Source organism: Oncorhynchus masou, chromosome 18 (genome assembly GCF_036934945.1).
Source record: "Oncorhynchus masou masou isolate Uvic2021 chromosome 18, UVic_Omas_1.1, whole genome shotgun sequence".
NCBI lineage: Eukaryota > Metazoa > Chordata > Actinopteri > Salmoniformes > Salmonidae > Oncorhynchus > Oncorhynchus masou.
In genome coordinates this window covers 28,060,705-28,077,474 of record NC_088229.1, presented here as the reverse complement: position 1 = coordinate 28,077,474, position 16,770 = coordinate 28,060,705, and the positions used below count along the sequence as shown (strand labels likewise).

At 43.0% G+C, this 16,770-nt stretch overlaps 1 pseudogene; it reads left to right on the top strand.

Annotated features, from left to right (window-relative positions):
• The first annotated feature begins 8,647 nt into the window (after positions 1–8,647).
• LOC135559336 (transmembrane protein 82-like) lies at positions 8,648–12,498 on the top strand (annotated as a pseudogene).
• Positions 12,499–16,770: the final 4,272 nt, after the last annotated feature.

The window sequence follows — 16,770 nt, the reverse complement described above, 5'->3', positions numbered from 1 at the left end:
TCCAGCAGGCCACAAATGTGCATGTGTCTGCTCAAACGGTCAGAAACAGACTCCATGAGGGTGGTATGAGGGCCCGATGCCCACAGTTGGGGGTTGTGCTTACAGCCCAACACCGTGCAGGACGTTTGGCATTTGCCAGAGAACACCAAGATTGGCAAATTCGCCACTGGCGCCCTGTGCTCTTCACAGATGAAAGCAGGTTCACACTGAGCACGTGACAGACGTGACAGAGTCTGGAGACGCCGTGGAGAACGTTCTGCTGCCTGCAACATCCTCCAGCATGACCGGTTTGGCGGTGGGTCAGTCATGGTGTGGGGTGGCATTTCTTTGGGGGGGGGCGCACAGCCCTCCATGTGCTCGCCAGAGGTAGCCTGACTGCCATCAGGTACCGAGATGAGATCCTCAGACCCCTTGTGAGACCATATGCTGGTGCGGTTGGCCCTGGGTTCCTCCTAATGCCAGACAATGCTAAACCTCATGTGGCTGGAGTGTGTCAGCAGTTCCTGCAAGAGGAAGGCATTGATGCTTATGGACTGGCCCGCCCGTTCCCCAGACCTGAATCCAATTGAGCACATCTGGGACATCATGTCTCGCTCCATCCACCAACGCCACGTTGCACCACAGACTGTCCAGGAGTTGGCGGATGCTTTAGTCCAGGTCTGAGAGGAGATCCCTCAGGAGACCATCCGCCACCTCATCAGGAGCATGCCCAGGCGTTGTAGGGAGGTCATACAGGCACGTGGAGGCCACACACACTACTGAGCCTCATTTTGACTTGTTTTAAGGACATTACATCAAAGTTGGATCAGCCTGTAGTGTAGTTTTCCACTTTAATTTTGAGTGTGACTCCAAATCCAGACCTCCATGGGTTGATAAATTTGATTTCCATTGATCATTTTTGTGTGATTTTGTTGTCAGCACATTCAACTATGTAAAGAAAAAAGTATTATTCATTCAGATCTGGGATGTGTTATTTTAGTGTTCCCTTTATTTTTTTGAGCAGTGCATATTAACCATGGAAATATATTAATTTTGATTATGTTGATCCTACCAAACATAGATATACGAAGAGTTCTCTGTCTCTGAACATCTGATTCAATCTTATCTAGTAAAGGAAACTAGTTGATTTTATCGTCCACCTCCAAATTGCATGTTATCCATACAACCAGGTATTACATATGTGTCTTTGTCCAGTTCCACTGAAATCTACTTTTCAAGCTTGACAAGTCATAATTAGAATTAACTCCCAATTAATTTTGAATTCTGATACAGCACCTTATGTGTCCAAGAGTTGCAAAATCAAATCAAATCAAATCAAATTTTATTTGTCACATACACATGGTTAGCAGATGTTAATGCGAGTGTAGCGAAATGCTTGTGCTTCTAGTTCCGACAATGCAGTAATAACCAACAAGTAATCTAACTAACAATTCCAAAACTGCTGTCTTATACACAAGTGTAAGGGGATAAAGAATATGTACATAAAGATATATGAATGAGTGATGGTACAGAGCAGCATAGGCAAGATACAGTAGATGGTATCGAGTACAGTATATACATATGAGATGAGTATGTAAACAAAGTGGCATAGTTAAAGTGGCTACTGATACATGTATTACATAAAGATGCAGTAGATGATATAGAGTGCAGTATATACGTATACATATGAGATGAATAATGTAGGGTATGTAAACATTATATTAGGTAGCATTGTTTAAAGTGGCTAGTGATATATTTTACATCATTTCCCATCAATTCCCATTATTGAAGTGGCTGGAGTTGAGTCAGTGTGTTGGCAGCAGCCACTCAATGTTAGTGGTTGCTGTTTAACAGTCTGATGGCCTTGAGATAGAAGCTGTTCTTCAGTCTCTCGGTCCCAGCTTTGATGCACCTGTACTGACCTCGCCTTCTGGATGATAGCGGGGTGAACAGGCAGTGGCTCAGGTGGTTGTTGTCCTTGATGATCTTTATGGCCTTCCTGTAACATTGGGTGGTGTAGGTGTCCTGGAGGGCAGATAGTTTGCCCCCGGTGATGCGTTGTACAGACCTCACTACCCTCTGGAGAGCCTTACGGTTGTGGGAGGAGCAGTTGCCGTACCAGGCGGTGATGTAGCCCGCCAGGATGCTCTCGATTGTGCATCTGTAGAAGTTTGTGAGTGCTTTTGGTGACAAGCCGAATTTCTTCAGCCTCCTGAGGAGTTGCCATACCAGGCGGTGATACAGCCCGCCAGGATGCTCTCGATTGTGCATCTGTAGAAGTTTGTGAGTGCTTTTGGTGACAAGCCGAATTTCTTCAGCCTCCTGAGGTTGAAGAGGCGCTGCTGCGCCTTCTTCACGATGCTGTCTGTGTGAGTGGACCAATTCAGTTTGTCTGTGATGTGTATGCCGAGGAACTTAAAACGTACTACCCTCTCCACTACTGTTCCATCGATGTGGATAGGGGGGTGTTCCCTCTGCTGTTTCCTGAAGTCCACAATCATCTCCTTAGTTTTGTTGACGTTGAGTGTGAGGTTATTTTCCTGACACCACACTCCGAGGGCCCTCACCTCCTCCCTGTAGGCCGTCTCGCCGTTGTTGGTAATCAAGCCTACCACTGTTGTGTCGTCCGCAAACTTGATGATTGAGTTGGAGGCGTGCGTGGCCACGCAGTCGTGGGTGAACAGGGAGTACAGGAGAGGGCTCAGAACGCACCCTTGTGGGGCCCCAGTGTTGAGGATCAGCGGGGTGGAGATGTTGTTGGAGCAAGACATCCTGGTCCGTGACTGGGCTGGTTTTCTTTTTGCAGTCCGTGATTGACTGTAGACCCTGCCACATACCTCTTGTGTCTGAGCCGTTGAATTGAGATTCTACTTTGTCTCCATACTAACGCTTAGCTTGTTTGATAGCCTTGCGGAGGGAATAGCTGCACTGTTTGTATTCGGTCATGTTACCAGTCACCTTGCCCTGATTAAAAGCAGTGGTTCGCGCTTTCAGTTTCACGCGAATGCTGCCATCAATCCACAGTTTCTGGTTTGGGAATGTTTTAATCGTTGCTATGGGAACGACATCTTCAACGCACGTTCTAATGAACTCGCTCACCAAATCAGCGTATTCGTCAATGTTGTTGTCTGACGCAATACGAAACATATCCCAGTCCACGTGATGGAAGCAGTCTTGGAGTGTGGAATCAGCTTGGTCGGACCAGCATTGGACAGACCTCAGTGTGGGAGCTTCTTGTTTTCGTTTCTGTCTGTAGGCAGGGATCAGCAAAATGGAGTCGTGGTCAGGTTTTCCGAAAGGAGGGCGGGGCAGGGCCTTATATGCGTCGCGGAAGTTTGAATAACAATGATCCAAGGTTTTTCCACCCCTGGTTGCGCAATCGATATGCTGATACAATTTAGGGAGTCTTGTTTTCAGATTAGCCTTGTTAAAATCCCAAGCTACAATGAATGCAGCCTCAGGATGTATGGATTCCAGTTTGCAAAGTGTCAAATAAAGTTCGTTCAGAGCCATCGATGTGTCTGCTTGGGGGGGAATATATACGGCTGTGATTATAATCGAAGATAATTCTCTTGGTAGATAATGCGGTGGACATTTGATTGTGAGGAATTCTAAATTAGGTGAACAGAAGGATTTGAGTTCCTGTATGTTTCTGTGATCACACCACGTCTCGTTAGCCATAAGGCATACGCCTCCGCCCCTCTTCTTACCAGAAAGATGTTTCTGTCGGCGCGATGCGTGGAGAAACCCGCTGGCTGCACCGACTCCGATAGCGTCTCTCCAGTGAGCCATGTTTCCGTGAAGCAAAGAACGTTACAGTCTCTGATGTCCCTCTGGTATGCTACCCTTGCTCGGATTTCATCAACCTTGTTGTCAAGAGACTGGACATTGGCGAGAAGAATGCTAGGGAGTGGTGCACGATGTGCCCGTCTCTGGAGTCTGACCAGAAGACTGCCTTGTTTCCCTCTTTTACGGAGTCGTTTTTTTCGGTCGCCGGCTGGGATCCATTCCGTTGTCCTGGGTGAAAGGCAGAACAAAGGATCCGCTTCGCGAAAGTCATATTCTTGGTCGTACTGATGGTGAGTTGACGCTGATCTTATATTCAGTAGTTCTTCTCGACTGTATGTAATGAAACCTAAGATGACCTGGGGTACTAATGTAAGACATAACACGTAAAAAAAACAAAAAACTGCATAGTTTCCTAGGAACGCGAAGCAAGGCGGCTATCTCTGTCGGCGCCGGAATAGCAAATAAATGACTGACAATGTTCTTGTTCAGATAAATACAGTAAAATGTAACCTGCATACAATGATATCACATTGTTCTCCACCAAACTATATATGAGTACTATTTATTGAAGCTAGGGGTTCTATGGCCAGAGCAAATCAATAACTGGACAGAGGGCATCCCTGTCTGTCTTCAAACACAGTCAATTAAAGAAATATTTACAATAAAAAGGTACATTCTTGAATATGATTTGTGGGTATGAGAGTGTTAAGAGTATTTTCTTTCAGTTGGATGTTTATCTCTACAGTTCGCATACAGTGCCTTCGGAAAGTATTCAGAACACCTTAACCTTTTCCACATTTTGTTTCGATACAGCCTTATTCTGAAATTGACTAAATTATTTTCTTTCCTCACCAATCTACACACAATACCCCACAATGACAAAGCGAAAACAGGTTTTTAGAAATAAATATTCAGACCCTTCGCTATGAGACTCGAAAATAAGATCAGGTGCATCCTATTTCTGTTAATCATCCTTGAAATGTGTTTGAACTTGATCGGTGTCCAGCTGTGGTAAATCCAATTGATTGGATACGATTTGGAAAGGCACACACCTGTCTATATAAGGTCCCACAATTGACAGTGCATATCAGAGCAAAAACCAAGCCATGAGGTCGAAGGAATTGTTTATAGAGCTCCGAAACAGGATTGTGTCGAGGCACAGATCTGGGGAAGGATACAAAAAAATGTCTGCAGCATTGAAGGTCCCCAAGGTCACTGTGTCCTCCATCATTCTTAAATGGAAGAATTGGTGATGTGGACATAAAAGAACTGGAAGCTCTCAACCTGCTCCACCACAGCCCCGTCAATGAGAATGAGGGTGTGCTCGGCCCTTCTTTTCCTGTAGTCCATGATCATCTCCTTTGTCTTGATCGTTTTGAGGGAGAGGTTGTCCCGAAGCCACTGCATTGTCTTTTTCAAACATCTCTCTGTACTTTGCTCCGTTCATCTTTCCCTTAATCTTGACTAGTCTCTCAGTTCCTGCCACTGAAAAACATCCCCACAGAATAATGCTGCCACCACCATGCTTCACCCTACAGATGGTTCCAGGTTTCTTCCAGATGTGACGCTTAGCATTCAGGCAAAGGAGTTCAATCTTGGTTTCATCAGACCAGAGAATCTTGTTTCTCATGGTCTGAGAGTCTTTAGGTGCATTTGGCAAACTTGAAGCGGGCTGTCATGTGCCTTTTACTGAGGAGTGGCTTGTGTCTGGCCACTCTACCATAAAGACCTGATTGGTGGAGTGCTGCAGAGATGGTTGTCCTTCTGGAAGGTTCTCCCATCTCCACAGAGGAACTCTGGAGCTCTGTCGGAGTGACCATCGGTTTGGCCTGCCGGTCAGCTCTATGAAAAGTCTTGGTGATTCCAAACTTCTTCCATTTAAGAATAATGGAGACCACTGTGTTCTTGGGGACCTTCAATGCTGTAGAATTTGTTGGTACCCTTCACCAGATCTGTGCCTCGACACAATTCTGTCCCGTAGCTCTACGGACAATTCCTTCGCCTCATGGCTTGGTTTTTGCTCTGATGTGCACTGTCAACTGTGGGACCTTATATAGACAGGTGTGTGCCTTTCCAAATAATGTCCAATCAATTGAATTTACCACAGGTGAAATCTAAGTTGTAGAAACATCTCAAGGATTGTCAATGGAAACAGGATGCACCTGAGCTACATTTCGAGTCTCATAGCAAAGGGTCTCAATATAAATAAGAGTCAAGGGGTCTGAACACTTTCCAAAGGCACTGTACACTGATTGAAGTGGATTTAAAAGGTGACATCAATATGGGATCATAGCTTCCACTTGGATTCATCTGGTCAGTCTATGTCATGGAAGGAGCAGGTGTCCTTAATGTTTTGTATACTCAGTGTAAATTGTAATACTTCTGACAGCCAACTTTCTAATGGCGCTCATAACTTTTGGACTTCATAGCATTCCCAGAAGTAATGGATTTTTGAGTCATTGTTCGTTTTACACCTTAAGACATGACTCTGTCGTTGTGCTGTAAAATTTGGATATCTTACCTATCATATGAGTATCCTTTTCTGACTCAAATAGGATTCCCTCAAAATGTCCAAAATATTTCAAATCATAATGTAATGACATGAAACTTTTAAGTTGCATGTACTTTATTTGAAAACATCTACATTGGTCAGTCCATAATTACTTTTGAATTCTGTTATGGAAATAAATGTATTTCCTATTACCAAGTAATTTACGGTTTCTATGCCATTAGTTTTCCATGTGGACCAATTTATTGTGGAGAATCGGTTTAATTTCTTCCATATTCTTATAGTGTTCCTAACTAATAGGTTGTTAATGTTCTTTGCTTTATCCTTTGAAAATACACACGTGAAAAGATTCTGGGGGCAAGCGTGGCAGTGGAGGCTGCTGAGGGGAGGACGGCTCATAATAATGCCTGGAACATAGCAAATGGAATGGCATCAAACCATGTGTTTGATGTATATGATACCATTCCACTGATTCTGCTCCAGCCATTACCACAAGCCCGTCCTCCCCAATTAAGGTGCCAACAACATCCTGTGGAGCATGTACATCTTCAATATGTTCCTCTTTAGTGCATTTATAGATGAGACACGTCTAAAGCGTACATTGATGATTTGTCCTGGCCAGCGTGATAGGCCCACCTCTTGTTTTTTTAAAGCCAAAGGATAGGAATAAGTTATCCCTCTCAGGGTCAATAACAAGAGAAAAACAACATTAAAAGCTCTTGCCATCACCATCTTGACTGAGAATAAAATGAATTTGATTGTTTGGGCATTAGGCATCCTTATAGTAAATTAAATAAATTCTTTATTCAACTCTCCAATGAAATAAATGCAAACAGATGCAGGCCTATAACCACTGGAGTAGCCTTCTGCACACAACCACATGTGGGGCGCACTCGTTTTGACGCACGTGGGGGGGGGGGATAAACTAAAGGGAAGGGTGTGCAATGTGTAGGCCCTCTGAGTGTACATTCTGAACCTTGTTTGAAGTCAGTAGGTCACATGACCAAATTGCTATTGAAATAAAAAAATAAACAAATAATAATAAAAAATAGTGCGAGATGTAAATCAACAAAAAAGTGTGTGCAATGTGTGTCTATGCCATCGGGTGAGCTAGAACCAGTTTTGAAAGTTTTAGGAGTATTGGTTAAAGAGCTATTGAAATTTGAAAATGTTGATTTGTCACTATGTTGATGGTCCCTAACTGCTGTTGGTGGACGTAAGGAAAACTACAGGCGAATATCTATCGAATATCCAACCTGAATCTGTTTTTACCTAGGACCTTTTATAAACGCATTTCATTTACATAACTGGAGATGTTCGCAGAATGTTTTTTGGGGCATACTGTACAAATGATCGAAATGACAGGCTACTTTGACGCTGACAAACTGAGAATTTGAGATCAATAAAAACGACCTCATCTTGAATCCATAAATAGCCTAAGGCTTAGGTGTGTCCAGACACGTATTGTAGGCTACAATATGAAGAGGAAATTATAGTCCTAAAAATGCCTCCCAGTTTCACTGAATTCACCCAATGATGTGCAGCTCACTTGGGGGTGATGGTCGATGCGTTGAAAGCCTATAAAATGAGAGTTGCAGGCTCATGTCTTGGTCTATCACAGTTGAGAGAGGGCGAGAGATAATTTAAAGAGAATCTCATTCTAGTTCTGTAAGAGATACAGGTGTGCCTCTCATACAGCCAGGCATTGATCTCCAGGTTACAATGTTAAGCAAACCATAAACCTGGGCAGGCCCAATGTGAATCAACCATTAGAATTTCATGCCCGGGCTGAAAATCTATTTCTTCACATTACTGTTGCGGGGTCGGGGGGGAACCCGAAGGAACTTTGATTGCTTTTATTATAATTTGTTTTATTATAATTTTTACATTGCAAAAAGTGACAATTATTTGAGGGTGTATATAGCAAAACAAAATAATTCAACATCCACCCCCAAACTCAGGGGCCTAACTGTGAATTTAAAAGTGAGGGGTACGTAATTGTTTTTTTTTTTATCAAGTAGGATAAACACTCCAAACAGCTTACCCGACTGCTCGGAGGCAGGTTCCTTAAGCAACTGTTGCCTTGTTTTGAATCACATTCCAATGATAAAACTGGGGGGGGGGGGCAAAAATGCAATTTCAGAATGTCTCCAGAGAAAGTGGCGCCCCTAACCAAACTACTTACAGTGGCTTTGGATACGGCTCAAACGAATCACTGCTCTAAACTCACTTTAGTCGAGTCGCCATCTACTTAATGAACAGAGTTCAGTTTACTAAGATAGATAATAGCCTAATGAGGTCCACCGTCCATCAGTACTCCTACCATTCCACCTATTTGATCTCTCACACCACAGGTGAAAAATAGTGGAGATGGACGCGTTGCCACCTGAAGGAGATACAAGGGATCCCATTGCTGGAGCCCATAGTCTCACACTGGGAACAAGTGGAGAAATTCTAAGGAAAAGGTGAGGCAGGTGAGGAAAAGTATATACTCAACTCAAAGATATAACTAATGAATGATTCGACAGTGAATAAAGTAGGAATGGAAGAGGATGCTTGTTCTGTGAGGGTAAAAAACGGTGTATTATGACAACATTTTGAATTTTTGACAATATACAAATATCATCAGTATCAGGTGAGTAAGAACGCATGTGATACCAATATCTATTCCTGATAGAAACCACATGGACCCAGGAGATAGTGGATCTGATCTTAAATCATGGTGAATTTGTCATTTTTAGCTAGCTTGCTGGTGCTAGCTAATTTGTCCTGGGATATAAACGTTGAGTTGTTATTTTACCTGAAATGTACAAGGTCCTCTATTCCGACAAATTAATCCACACATAAAACAGTCAACCGAATTGTTTCTAGTCATCTCTCCTCCTTCCAGGCTTTTTCTTCTTTGGACTTTATATGGAGATTGGCATCTAAACTTTCATAGTATTACCACGACGACCGACAAACTCAGTTGTCTTTCAATCGCCCATGTGGGTATAACCAATGAGGAGATGGCATGTGGGTATCTGTTTCTATAAACCAATGAGGAGATGGGAGAGGCAGGATTTGCTCCACGATCAAGCGGTACAAATAGAACTGACTTCTATTTTAGCACTTGGCAACACAGACGCTCGTTTGCGAGCAGTGTGGGTGCAATAATTGAATAACATGTATGTTTAAATTGATTTTGCAATGCTCACGCACGTGACGTGAGCGGTGTAGTCAGCATGTTAGGTTTCTCTTTATGTAGTGTTGTCTCTCTTGTTGTGATGTGAGTTTTGTCCTATATTTTGATTTTATTTTTAATCCCAGCCTACCAAAAGGGGAAAAGGCCTTTTGCCTTTTGGTAGGCCGTCATTGTAAATGAGAATTTGTTCTTTAACTGACTTGCCTAGTTAAATAAAGGTTAAATAAAAATAAAATGTCTGCCCATGACTCTGACCTATAAACAGCACAATGAATGAGCAAAGCTCAGTGTTATTTAATCATAGGGACATAAACAGCCGAGGTAGAAATTTAAATTTTGAAATTATTGTAGTATCCTGTCAATTGATAAGCGGGCGTGGTCTTATCTTTTATCGAAATATAATTGTTGCTATGAAATGACCTATTTCCGAAAATAGCCTATAATTTCAACAGGTTTGATATCGAAACTATAGATATAGGGAAACGTAAGGCTAATACTGAAGCGATTTACCGCAAATGTTATCCTTCATTACCTAATTTCTTCCGAGTTTATCTGGATGGCTAACGCTGGACGCAAACCCTCTGGACAGTCTACTCTTAAGTGAGATTTGCGTATCGTTCTCTAGGCTACCCCAGGTAGGTCGGCGCTTGGCCTGATCCTTTCTTGGTTTATTTTGAATGCCCTTTTGCAGGTTACCACTCATGCTGTAGTCTACCTTTATTTTAAGAACCATTTTTGTTGAATACGTCAATTTTGGAGATGTCAGGTGATCAAATATTCTTGGTAATATACAGGACTGCGCATGTGGGATCTCTGTTCTCTGTAACCTGATGAGAGTACACTTATTCTTAAAGGCTGAAAAGTGAGAAACGTATACGCCAATGGTAATGTCCCGAAAGATCATATGGGAAGATATGATTCCACGTGTCTCAGTAACGAGTGTATAATGTTATTACATGTTAGTTACATAGGCAGCTTCAGTGTATAGGTTAGGCTATATTGTTAGCTGTTATACTTGTTTCACACATTACAATTTTACATCCATTTGACTAGCAAACAAACTCGAAATCGATTGTTGCTAAACCTCCTTTTGCCCTAGAATTATAATCTGAATGCAATTATCATTTCATAGATAGGGAGGGACTCATAAAAAAACAAACACTTGAGAAGTGGACCAAAGGATATCCAAGATGTGTATAACTGACCTTTTCCCTACTAACCTTAGGACTATTGATGTACAGTTTACTAATTTGTGCTATTGAATAACATGCTTGTATTCATCACTATGAACAGACTGTTATATGATTTACATTGGCAACAGTAATCAATGTATCCTTAGAAATCATTGTTTTGTATTTCACTGCCTTGAAATGTATACTGTCTCAAGTTACTCTGTCTACTCAGTTCAAATAATGAAGGCAGCAGTAAAGATACATCTATGCAGAAGATACCAAGGCATCAAGCCAGTACTAAAATTGGGCTAAGTGAAGCTCTCCAGTTTCTTGTTCCCGCCGGTGATGCAGTCTGTAGTGGGCTCTCGGGTTTCATCCCTGGTGGTTCTAGAGTTCTCCCTCAGAACAATGTCAGTTTAGGTCACAGCTGGACCAGTGAGCATTATAATAGCATACTTGTCACTAAAAATTACATGAAAATCATTCTCACATTCATCAGCCTTGATTCATCTCTCCTCTTAATTAATTTCCCTCCCGCTCTCTGAATCTGCAGGAGTCCAGTAGGTTCCTACAGCAGCTGCTGGTCCAATGTAACCTAGTGGTTAGAGCGTTGGGCTTGTAACCGGAAGTTTGCAAGTTCAAATCCCCTAGTTGACAAGGTACAAATCTGTCATTCTGCCCCTGAACAGGCAGTTAACCCACTGTTCCTAGGCAGTCATTGAAAATAAGAATTTGTTCTTAACTGACTTGCCTAGTTAAATAAAGGTAAAAAAAAAAAAGTCAGTTCTCCTTGGGCTGTGCTCTCAGCTGCAGTCTCCATTTCCTCCACGAGGGGGCGCCACCGCTCTGGCTCTGCCTGCTCCTTGCTGCAGGACTGAGCTGGTTCCTGGCCAGCCAAACTGGGTGCCTACGACTCCATGTCATGGCACTGTACAGACTACACAGTTCCCAGTGCTACTGTGGAGTGTGCATGACACTGCTAACATCAGGTTGCTTTCTGTTACCTCGCCTGACCAGGGACCTTGTGGTCACCTTTGCAGTGGCTACCATTGCCCCCCTCAGGTTCTGGACTCCACTGACAATCTGCTACACACTGCTGGTGGTGTATATGCAGGGTGAGAGACTGAACATACAGTAGACTACATGGTTAAACTTTTAAACAGCAGAATGTCAGAGACTATTTGGTATTTTATACATAGCAGAAAGCAAGTAAAGGACAAGCATATTGTTGTCATTCTCATTGAGAAAGCTGATGATAATTATTTTCTACTCAGAGGAGCAACATCGTCAGCCAAGTGGCCAAGCTGTTATAAACACAGTGGTGGTGCGTCTTGGGGGAGGCTCATGGTCCTGATGCTGTTTGTCAGCCGCTGGGCAGATGTGGTCCACATCATCCTGTGCTTCCTGGGTGAGTCTAGCTGTCTGATACCCTCCAGAGACCTATTGGATGTTACAACACAGGTGAGAATGAGTGTCCCTCAATTGACCGTGCTATTCCAGCTTGTTGTACGTTTATCAATTTATCTAAATATTTCTGTCATTTCAATGTATCTTACATAATATAAATGTGTGTATTTTGCAGGATATGGAGGAAGTTACCAGTTACCACATTCTCAGAGGAGTAAGAACCAGAGGAGATGCCTGACACCTGGCAAAGACCACCAGAGTTAGACTAATTGACATGGGAAGAAACTGTTTGTGCTGGGACTCTTAGAGCATCAGTCTTCAATTATATTTTGTATTATTATTGATTATCAGTGGTGTAAAGTACTTAAATAAAAAATAGTTTAAAGTACTACTTAAGTGTTTTTTGGGGGGTATCTGTACTTTACTTTTCTATTCATATTTTTGACTACTTTTACTTTTACTTCACTACATTCCTTTTAAGAAAATATTGTACTTTTCACTCCATACATTTTCCTGGATTGAATCATACTACACCGGCTCTGACGCTCGTCATATGTGGCAGGGCTTGCAAACGTTTACAGACTACAAAGGGTAGTAGCACAGCTGCGAGCTGCCCAGTGACACGAGTCTACCAGATGAGCTAAATCACTTCTATGTTCGCTTTGAGGCAAGCAACACTGAGGCATGCATGAGAGCATCAGCTGTTCTGGACGACTGTGTGATCACGCTCTCTGTAGCCGACATGAGTAAGACCTTTAAACAGGTCAACATACACAAGGCTGCGGGGCCAGACGGATTACCAGAACGTGTGCTCCGGGCACGTGCTGACCAACTGGCAGGTGTCGTCACTGACATTTTCAACATGTCCCTGATTGAGTCTGTAATACCAACATGTTTCAAGCAGACCACCATAGTCCCTGTGCCCAAGAACACAAAGGCAACCTGCCAAAATGACTACAGACCCGTAGCACTCGCTTCCATAACCATGAAGTGCTTTGAAAGGTTGGTCATGGCTCACATCAACACCATTATCCCAGAAACTCTAGACCCACTCCAATTTGCATACCACCCAAACAGATCCACAGATGATGCAATCTCTATTGCACTCCACACTGCCCTTTCCCACCTGGACAAAAGGAACACTTATGTGAGAATGCTATCTTTGACCACAGCTCAGCGTTCAACACCATAGTACCCTCAAAGCTCATCACTAAACCTAAGGATCCTGGGACTAAACACCTCCCTCTGCAACTGGATCCTGGACTTCCTGACGGGCCGCCCCCAGGTGGTGAGGGTTGGTAGCAACACATCTGCCACGCTGATCCTCAACACTGGAGCTCCCCAGGGGTGCGTGCTCAGCCCCCTCCTGTACTCCCTGTTCACTCATGACTGAACGGCCAGGCACGACTCCAACACCATCATTAAGTTTGCAGACAACACAACAGTGGTAGGCCTGATCACCGACAATGACGAGACAGCCTATAGGGAAGAGATAAGAGACCTGGCTGGGTGGTGCCAGAATAACAACCTATCCCTCAACGTAACCAAGATTTAGGAGATGATTGTGGACCACAGAAAAAGGAGGACCGAGCACGCCCCCATTCTCATCAACAACAAACTAGAATGGTCTAAACACACCAAGACAGTTGTGAAGAGGGCACAACAAAGCCTATTCCCCCTCAGGAAACTAAAAAGATTTGGTATGGGTCCTGAGATCCTCAAAAGGTTCTACAGCTGCAACATGGAGAGCATCCTGACCAGTTGCATCACTGCCTGGTACGGCAATTGCTCGGCCTCTGACCGCAAGGCACTACAGAGGGTAGTGCTTATGGCCCAGTACATCAGTGGGTCTAAGCTGCCTGCCATCCAGGACCTCTACACCAGCCGGTGTCAGAGGAAGGCCCTAAAAATGGTTAAAAACCCCAGCCACCCCAGTCAAAGACTGCTCTCTCTACTACTGCATGGCAAGCGCTACCAGAGTGCCAAGTCTAGGACAAAAAGGCACAGGTAATCAAATGACTACCCGGACTATTTGCATTGTGTGACCCCCCCCCCCCCTCTTTTTACGCTGCTGCTACTCTCTGTTTATCATAAATGAATAGTCACTTCAACTATACATTCATGTACATACTACCTCAATTGGGCCGACCAACCAGTGCTCCCGCACATTGACTAACCGGGCTATCTGAATTGTGTCCCGCCACCCGCCAACCCCTCTTTTACGCTACTGCAACTATCTGTTCATCATATATGCATAGTCACTTTAATCATATCTACATGTACATACTACATCAACCAGCCTGACTAACCGGTGTCTGTATGTAGCTTCGCTACTTTTATAGCCTCGCTACTGTATATGGCCTGTCCTTTTACTGTTGTTTTATTTCTTTACTTACCTATTGTTCCCCTAATACCTTTTTTTGCGCTATTGGTTAGAGCCTGTAAGTAAGCATTTCACTGTAAGGTGTAGACCTTACGTGACAAATAAACTTTGATTTGGACCCCCAAAAGTAGTCTAAGTCAAATTTACATCGAATATAAACATGACAATGTAAATTACGCCTCACAGAAAAATCTATTCGGCACTGTTTTTTGCCGAATGCAGATAGGCCTACCACATTTAAACCCCACATTTATGGCACCTACAGAGCCGATTTTTTATCAGTCCTTTTCTATCTTTTGAGAAGTTTTCTGGCCACTATTTGTATGCACAGATTGTATTTCACAGTAAGGTATTTATTTGCCTGCCTCCAACATTAGACTTGTTTATTCCGTTTATTTATTCCATGATCATTTGAAGAAGTGTGGATAATAAAACGGTGCCGCATGATCAATATAATCCAGGGTCGACCAAGACTGAAGGTGTAAAGGAATATGGCATGGTATAGGCTTGATAGTTCCACCACAAAATGCCTGTCTTGGACAATAAAACAATTGTACAATCCACGATGTTATTGGATTTTATTTAGCAGTTCCTTTTTACATCAGAAAAAAAATTGCTTGCGTTGCGCTGTTATTGGAAGCACACGATTATTTCCAAGAGCATTCATGTATGGAGTTCGTGGAAATTATAACGTGCCAGTCCCTCCTCGTTGACGACTTGACTCAACTGTAGCCTTTCTAGAAATGCCTATCTCTGGCCCCTTGGTAGGTGAGCCATACGCATGCGTCCTTGTTCAAATGCAGCTCCTTTCCCCCTTTTTTTTTACCACATTGCAGCGCATGCGTAGCCTAAAACAATGGATTTGTTTTCTTCACGTAGGCCTAACCATCTTTATTCAAACTGTCCATTAGATTTCATAAAACCTTCACTGTAAACTGTAGCCTACGGTTCTATCACGTAATTTGATATTTAATAACATTAACAAGGCTGGCCTACTGAACTTGCAACGCAAGGACTTTGACCTATAGGCAATTATATCTTATCACCTTACTTTGTTTTGTGGCCTTGTGCCTGATTATGCTGTTAATTATTAAACAGAGCTCAGAAACTAGCAAAAGAGTTGAGTTACTGACGTCTGTGGTATAGCCACTAAGTTGAAATGGCATTGCAACTTAGTGTTGGAGCTAGAAACATAAGCATTTTGCTACATTTCCCTGCAAATCTGGGTAAGCCACCAATACACTTTGATTTGACTTATTCAAAAGGGCAAAGATATACACTGTATACACAGAAGTATGTGGACACCCTTCAAATGAGTGGATTTGGCTATTTCAGCCACACCTGTTGCTGATGTGTATGAAATTGAGCACACCGCCAAGCAATCTCCATAGACAAACAGTGGCAGTAGAATGGCCTTACTGAAGAGCTCAGTGACATTGCTACGGGGAATCAAGTCCCCACAGCAATGTTCCAACATCTAGTGGAAAGCCTTCCCAGAACAGTGGAGACTGTTATAGAGCAAAGGGGGAACCAACTCCATATTAATACCCATGATTTTGGAATGAGATGTTCAACGAGTAGGTGTCCACATACTTTTGGTCATGTAGTGTATTTTGCTAGGTTAGTTATCCTCCAGGGATGAAGTGGTAAAAAAGGGGGAAACCCTGAGCGCTGTGAGTATACCCTATGCAAATAAAGATCAATTTAAAGTGGCGACCCATCATTCAGGGCAGGTGTCACATATCAGTTTGCAAACAATGTAAAAATTAAATATTGAGTTAATAAGATGCATACAAACATGGTCTCTTTTTTGCTTTCTTGAGTAAGGCAGCTCCAAAATGCAGGTGTTTCTGCCTAGCTCAGTGCTTTCTGTGGTGGTGGGGCAGCCAGCGGAAAATATGGAGCATAGAGGTTGGTAATGTCCTCTAGTTGCGCTGTGATTGGCTCAGTGTTATGTAACGCATGGGGACACTATGTCGCCGCAAAATCTACGCGGAGAGCTCAAATTTAAGCCCTTTGGGTGCTGCCATAGAGTTACATTAGAAATGCCCATCCAAAAAGGCTCAAGGTCATTGGCCACAGATAAAATTATGTTTAATCTACCGTACTTTGATTAGACTGATCATGTCAACATCATACTTTCAAAATCTTAGCTAGCAAGCTAGACAAGCAGTCATCGTCATGACTCAATTCGACAATCTAGTGGCAAATCCTTTTCAATCCTTGTCATATGAAGAGAAATTATAGATAAAACGTATTGATGCTCATCGGCCATTGGACATCCACATTACACAACAAGTTGGTAATTGCAAATTCAACAATGAGTCGTTTGGAAGGAATCAGTGGC